Source organism: Dromiciops gliroides, chromosome 1, assembly GCF_019393635.1.
Source record: "Dromiciops gliroides isolate mDroGli1 chromosome 1, mDroGli1.pri, whole genome shotgun sequence".
Taxonomy (NCBI): Eukaryota; Metazoa; Chordata; class Mammalia; order Microbiotheria; family Microbiotheriidae; genus Dromiciops; species Dromiciops gliroides.
Genome location: NC_057861.1, coordinates 2,611,809 through 2,620,048, shown reverse-complemented (window position 1 = coordinate 2,620,048; position 8,240 = coordinate 2,611,809).

Here is an 8,240-nt window from a genome sequence, read left to right as displayed (position 1 = left end):
TACAAATAAATTGCTGAATAAGGTCCCCTGGGGAAGGTCAAGGGCCAAGGACCTAGAGATAGGAAAGTGCAGCCACAGAGGCCGGAAGGCACAATTCTTAGGCCTAGAGATTCTCTAATGATGGCTAACATTTATATAACGCCTCCTATGTGCCTGGCATTGTGCTAAGCACTCTACCATTATGATCTCATTTGATCCTCACAACAGCCCTGGGAAGTTTGTGCTATCATTATCTTCATTTTACAGTTGAGGAAACTGAGGTGGAAGTTAAGTAATTTGTCCAAGGTCACACAGCTAATAAGTGTCTGAGGCAGGATTTGAACTCAGGTCTCCCTGGGTCCAAATCTAGGACCTTAGCCACCCAGGTGATATAAAAAACAGACTACAGGGGCAGCCAGATGGTGCAGTGAATAGAGCACCAGCCCTGGAGTCAGGAGGACCTGAGTTCAAATTCAGCCTCAGACACTTGACACTTACTAGCTGTGTGACCCTGGGCAAGTCACTTAACCCCAATTGCCTCACTAAAAAAAAAATTTAAATTAAAAATTAAAAATAGACTACAAAGCTAAGAATAACAATGATAATAATAATAGTCTTCTCAAAGTCCAACCCAATGTCTGTGCCACGGCAGGGTAGGGGATGGGATATTGGCAAGGTAGGAGAATGCCAGTCAGGGCCACTGGCCCTGGAGTCAGGAGTATCTGAATTCAAATTGGGCCTCAGACACTTAACACTCACTAGCTGTGTGACCCTGGGCAAGTCACTTAACCCCAATTGCCTCACTAAAAAAAAAAAAAAGTGTATCATATAGGGGCAGCTAGATGCTGCGGTGGATAGAGCATCAACCCTGGAGTCAGGAGTACCTGAGTTCAAATCCGGCCTCAGACACTTAACACTCACTAGCTGTGTGACCCTGGGCAAGTCACTTAACCCCAATTGCCTCACCAAAAAAAAAAAAGTGTGTCATGTATCTATTTCCCATTCCCCCTTGAGAGCTGATTGTTAAACATTTATATTTCAGGCACTCCTGCCTGAAACCCTTAAGGTATCTGTGAAGCCCTGGCAGAAGCTCTAGAATTCTGGAGAATTGGGTTTGGGCAATGCCACTGATTTGGGTGCCCTGTCAGGGATGGATGGGATGGCACAGGGTGCCAGGCCAGGCCCACTCCACAGTCATGGTGACTAGCTTGGTCCAAGAGGAGTAGGCAGTGTCAGCATCTTCAGGGGCTGCACAGTCAAGAGTCAATAAACATATATTGATAGCCTCCTAAGGGAGGGGTATGGTGCTAGGCATGTACTGAAAGGCAAAGGATCACTCCTGCCCTCAAGGAACTCACAGTCTAATGCAGCTGGTGCCTCAGGAAGCCAAGAGACCCCAGAAGGAATCAGAAATGCCCACCAGTGCTTGCATCCACTTCGGTAGAGATGGTGCTGATTTTTAAAGCAGGCAAGCCGTGAAATGTACTGAAATCACATTGACATTCAAGGCCATTAGGATAGGCAGGGGACAAAGGAAAGGAGTTGGGAGTCAGGAAAACCTGAGTTCAAGTTTTGCCTCAGATACTTCCTAGCTGTGTGACCCAGGCAAGTCACTTAACCTCTGTCTGCCTCATTTTGTCATTGCTGTTCAATCGGGTCTGAATCTTTGTGATCCCATTTGGGGTTTTCTTGGTAGAGATACTGGGGTGGTTTGTCATTTCTTCTCCAACTCATTTACAGATGAGGAAACTGAGGCAAACAGGGGGAAGTGACTTGCCCAGGGTCAAACAGCTAGCAAGTGTCAAAGGCTGGATTGAAACTCATGAAGATGAGTCACTGCACTCACTACCTAGCTGCCCCAGTTTCCTCTTCTGCAAAATGAGGATAACAATAGCCCCTACCTCCAAAGGCTGTTTGTGAGGATCAAATGAGATCTGTAAAATGTTTTGCAAAGCTTGAATGACTACATAAAATTAACTACTGTGGTCAATACCATATCATAACAGGATGGGAAAACAGCTCTCACTACTTAGAAGCAAGATCTTTGTACTGTCTTTTGTCCACCATAGCCTCAATCCCTAGGCAGGCCAGATTAACAGATGGCCAAAGGGAATCATAAACAATCACTTTGTCCCCAAACCGAGATTATACAAAAGAAGAGATCGAGCTTCTGAAATAAGAGGGAAAGGGGCAGGGGAGAGACGCCCCGCTTCTTACTGAAAATCTTCACTCCATGAAAATTCCAGAAATGTTGCCTGAAAAGAAAACACATTTAAGCAACACTCCCGATGTCTCGAATGCTTTTGAAAAGGAAGCTGGCATGCCCAGCCCGGGATTTTGCAGAGCCCTTTTGGAGGCTGGTGGCAGGGCTCCAACCAGCAGCTTGATTACACAGGAAAGAGAAACGAGAAAAGGCTGGGATCTGCTGTCACTGCCAAACCAACCCATTCTCCCACGATGTTCGGCGGGACGTGTAAAAACACCTCAGGACTTGCATGGTAAGAACCAAGAATGAAAGGCAGAGCTGTCGAGGAAAACTCCCAAGGGCAGGTGTCAAACACCAGCATGGGCAAGGAGGATGAAGTCAGTGCATAGGGGGTGTGCTCGCCGCTTAGCATGAAGCCTGGCACACCGTGGGTGCTTCCTAAAAGCCTGGTAATGGGTGCACACAGTAGAAAACTTCCATGCCCTATTACCTGATTAAATAGGGAAAAACGAAACTCCAGAAAACCAAAGCATGTAAGAAATTCTCAATTTTCTTAATTAGCAATTGGAAAGCAAACTGAAAAAGGGAGTGGAAGCAGTGAAAATTCCACATCTTCAGTGGCTTGAGAGGGCAGCTGGGGGGACAGTGGCTAGAACACTGAACCTAGAGCCAGGAAGACCTGAGTTCAAATCCAACGCCAGGCACTTATAAGCTGTGTGACCCTGGGCAAATCCCTTAACCCTGATTGCTGAAAGAAAGAAAGAAAGAAAGAAAGAAGGAAGGAAGGAAGGAAGGAAGGAAGGAAGGAAGGAAGGAAAGAAAGAAAGAAAGAAAGAAAGAAAGAAAGAAAGAAAGAAAGAAAGAAAGAAAGAAAGAAAGAAAGAAAGAAAGAAAGAAAGAGGCAATATGTTGTCTGAGAAGTAAAAAAAAAAAATGAATTGCATTAACCTCCAAGGGGTGCAAACAGCTGCTTATGATAGATTTATGTCATTCTTGGACAGGCTGCCCCAAAGTTCTGTGATATTTACGATGCCTAGGGGCAGCTCGGTGGCACAGTGGATAGAGCACCTGCCCTGGAGTCAGGAGGACCTGAGTTCAAACCTGACCTCAGACACTTAACACTTACTAGCTGTGTGACCCTGGGTAAGTCACTTAACCCCAATTGCCTCACCAAAAAAAAGAAAGAAAGATATTTACAATGCCTTCATTCATCAGGGAAAATCCTCTGTCTCAGCTCAGAGCTTGTAGCATCTATAAAATAAACCCAAGCACAGCAACAGACCTAGAATATTTAATGTCAACATGGAAAACTCTTCTCTGTTTAAAACACCCTCCAATACAGTCATATCACAAACAACCAATGTGGTCATCTTGTAAAATGTCCTCACTTTGCATATGAGACCCAGAGAGGTTCAAAGAGTTTCCCAAGGTCACACAGACAAGTATCAGAGATGGGATTTGAACCCAGAACCTTTGACTCCAGAGTCAGAATTCTTCAGGGAGATGGTCTAAGCCCACTGCAATTCTGGGTACCCTTCAACCCATGACTGCTTCTCCTATAAAGTAAAACTAAGGATGGCTCCCAAGATACTAGACAAAAGACTTTCTCTGTTACTTGGCCATTCCATCACATTCATCGGGGCCCTCTTTGCCTTGGCCTCTTGATGTCTTCAAAAAAGTCTCACCTTCTGCTGATGTTTTTCTATTTTGAGGTTTTTCGTCATTGCTCTGATTTTTCTCTTATAACATGACTAATGCAGAAATATGTTTAATGTTATTATATGAATATATATATGTGTATGTGTATATATATATATGTGTGTGTGTGTGTGTATATATATAATATATATATAACACCTATATCAGATTACCTGCTGTCTAGGGGAGGGGGGAGGGAGGGGAGGGAGGGAGAAAAATCTGAAATTGGAAAGCTTGTATAAACAAAAGTTGAGAACTATCTTTACATGTAATGGGGAAAAAATACTTTATTTTATTTTTTCTTTTTTAGTGAGGCAGTTGGGGTTAAGTGACTTGCCCAGGGCCACACAGCTAGTAAGTGTTAAGTGTCTGAGGCTGGATTTGAACTCAGGTACTCCTGACTCCAGGGCCAGTGCTCTATCCACTGAGCCACCTAGCTGCCCCCCCAAAATACTTTATTAATTAAAAAAAAAAAAGTCTCACCTTCTACAGGTTTCTCCTTGGTCTCTTCCTCTCCCTCCCTCCCTGGGAAGTACCTTCCCTGAGATTTCAGTTGTCACTTTTCAGCTGTGTTTGACTCTTTGTGACCCTACTGGAGGTTTTCTTGGCAGAGATACTAGAGTGGTTTGCCATTTCTTTCTCCAGCTCGTTTTACAGAAGAAGAAAATGAGGCCAACGGATGTTGTGATTTGCCCAGGGTCACACAGCTAGGAAGTGTCTAAGGTTGGATTTGAACTCGGGAGGTTGAGTTCCTGATTCCAGGCCCTGAACTCTGTGTGCTATGGCGCCCCCTCGTGGTCCTATTTTCTGAGATTACCTTCCATCTAGTATGTATATATCTTGTCTCTATAGAGGTCTCCTCTATCAGAATGTATGTTCCCTGAGGGTGGGACTGTTTTTACCTTTCTTAGAACCCCCTGCCCTTAGCACATAGAAAGTATGTGATATGGGGCAGCTAGGTGGCACAGTGGATAAAGCACCGGCCCTGGATTCAGGAGGACCTGAGTTCAAATCTGGCCTCAGACACTTGACATGTACTAGCTGTGTGACCCTGGGCAAGTCACTTAACCCTCATTGCCCACCCCCCCCCCCCAAAAAAAAAGCATGTAATAAATGGTGGTTGTTCACAGGTGACATGAAACTATTTGACTCCAGTGAAAAGTCCATGAAATAGCTCCCCATCTCAGGGAACCTTTCTCATGGGATATCAGAACGTCCTCCGGCCATAGTAGATGTAACATTCTTGACGTGTGCCAAAGAGAGCTAGAGATCAAAAGGTTTTCGTTTGACTTCAGAGGTAAAAGTGAACCAAGAGACAGCAACTATAATTACAAATACCTTGGTGTCCTCCAGGCAAGGCCCGTGAAGCATAAAGCATAAAGCTATTGCGCAATAAGTGAAAAGATTTTCTGGCCTTCTGAAAAACATGCAGGGGAGGAATATGTTGAAAGCCATTAACAGATATGCAATACCCTTCTGAATGTATGAAATGCACCATGGCAGATTTGGAAAAACCTATACAGTATTTTTTTGTGTGGGGGGCAATGGGGGTTAAGTGACTTGCCCAGAGTCACACAGCTAGGTAGTATCAAGTGTCTGAGGCTGGATTTGAACTCAGGTACCCCTGAATCCAGAGCTGGTGCTTTATCTACTGCCCCACCTAGCCGCCCCCTCTATACAGTATTAATATGATGCCGTGCCTACCACCCCACAGCCGAGGAAGAACACTGACTCACCATAAAGGACTGAGATAGTCATTCTCAGAGCATGTGATAAACAGGTTAAAATTTTCTAGAAATACTTTTGGGAGAAACGGATCTCACTTCAATAAGCAAAAGTAAAGGCTAATCTAGCCTGAGAAACAGGGAAGATCAAGGAGTAGAATTAAAAAGCCCTTGGTGGGCAGCCCCTACCAGCAAGAGGTCAACGTGTCAGTTAGTCAATAAACAATGATTAAATGCCTACTATGGGCTAAGCACTGAGGATACCAAGAAATGTAGAAAACAATTCTGAATTCCCAGAGCTTATAATGTAATGGGGGGAGACTGGAAGGGGGTGGGGAGGGTACCATGTCGGGGCATGCTTAGGTCCAGAGGAGTGCAGCTGGGTGGGGAATGATGAGATGGCAGCCCGCTCCCCCTCCGTAGAGGGAGGACCTGGGAGGGGCTCACCACTCTCTACCCTCTTCCACCTTCTTCAATCAGAGGGAGGAGCCCACACGGAAGGTAGGATTTTGCAGATTGAGGTGAGGAAGCTGAGCCAAGTGAATTTGTTTATGGAAAAAAGAGGGGATGGATTCTGCCTAAGGAGCCTGAAGTGAATGATGAGAAGCTGTGCTTCCCATCACTGCAGGCTGCAAACATTCAACCAAGGACCTTGCAAGCCATGACCCGGTGGCCAGAGAGTTAGGGAGCAGAAGCTCTGGGTCTGTCATAGAGCAGTAGAAGACAGATCATCGTACTGCAAATACAGGGGGACCTTGGCTGAGAAACTGGCCTGGAACCAGACCATTATCACAAGCCGACTGTTGCCCACAATTGCCCTCCCCTCACATTTTTTCAGAATTTTCTCAGCAGAAGTCATCGAGCAAAATACTCGTTAGCTCCAAGTGACAGAAAACCAAAAGCTTTCAAACTAAAGGCCTGACAGAAGTTGCGCCCCAATCTTTGTGACCCCATTTGGGATTTCCTTGGCAGAGACACCCGAGTGCTTTGCCATTTCCTTCTCCAGCTCATTTTACAGATGAGGAAACTGAGGCAAATGGGGTCAAGTGACTTGCCTAGGCTCATACAGCTATTAAGTGTCTGAGGCCAGATTTGAACTCAGGTCTTCCTGACTTCAGGTCTGGTGCTCTACTCATTGTGACACCTCACTCACCAAATACCAAATGTTCATAATCTCTAAGATTTGTGAATTTTAAATTTTTTTCATTTTTTTTTTTTTGCCGGGCAATGAGGGTCAAGTGACTTGCCCAGGGTCACACAGCCAGCAAGTGTCAAGTGTCTGAGGTCAGATTTTAACTCAGCTCCTCCTGAATCCAGGGCCAGTGCTCTATTCACTGTGCCACCTGGCTGCCCCGCTGTGAATTTTTAAAGAAAATCTTTCAAATGTAAAGACCTAACTTGGAGAAATCAAAGCTAGATGAGGACTGGATCTTCCCTGTTGTCCGGATTTTCCTGGAGTGGCCCTGAGGATGTTTTCCGTCAACAGACAGAAGATTTGGCGCTTTTTTTCCATTCAGTTTATTCCAACAATCATTCTAGCCAATGGTGTGATGGCCCACAGAGAGTTGGGCAGAAGAACGATAGAGTAGGAGGGAGACTTGAACCGGCCCGATTGTATCAGACCTCCAAGGAATGCAAAATATAGGCAATGACAACGATCATAACGAAGGCTGATATTTTAGAGTCTGCCAAATGTGTCAGGGCCATTATCCGGTGATAACAACGGCCACAGCTATCAAATGAGATTATATTTCTTGTAAAGTACATGTATTTCTTCAGTCAGCAAAAATCTACCTTCTCTCCCTCCCACCCAACTTGCCTCCCAAAAGTTGAAAACAAAAGAAAAATAAAACCGATTATAAACGTACATAATTCAGCAAAACAAGCGTCCGTGTTGGCCATATCCGAGCATAATTTTGTCAGATGAGATATTTGTAAAGAGCATAATTTAAAAGTATTTATATTTTTAAAATAAAAAATAATAATGAGCATATTTACAATTATTATTTAATTAGCCTGGCACATAGTAGGCACTCAATAAGTGTTTGTTCCCTTCCCCACCCCCACTAATGTCTGGTTTTTGAAGCAGTTTGTAAATATTATCTCATTTCATTTTCACTACAATCCTGGGAGGGAGGTGCTATTATTATCCCCATTTCACAGAGGAAACTGAGTCTCAGAAAGAAGGACATGCATCTGGGAAGTAGTAGGAGAGCAGGTATGAGCACTGAAGTTGGAATCCCAGTGCTGTCACTTATGCACTGCCCGGCTCTGGCTTCGATTTCCTCATCTGTAAGAGGAGGGGACTGGCCTTGGTGATCTCTGAGGACCTGCCAGATAGAAATTCTGTTGTTTTTTTGATGGGCAATGAGGGTTAAGTGACTTGCCCAGGGTCACACAGCTAGTAAGTGTCAAATGTCTGAGGCCGAATTTGAGCTCAGGTCTTCCTGAATCCAGGGTAGGTACTCTATCCACTGCTCCACCTAGCTGCCCCTCCAGGTAGAAATTCTTGAGTCCTTTCTCTTATTTCCTGGTATTATTGAGAGAGAGCCTTTTGGATTTGGGAGACCCAACCAAGAATTTGCCTCCTTCTAGAGGCTAATGACACAGGCAGATAGGACCTTAAAAGTCAT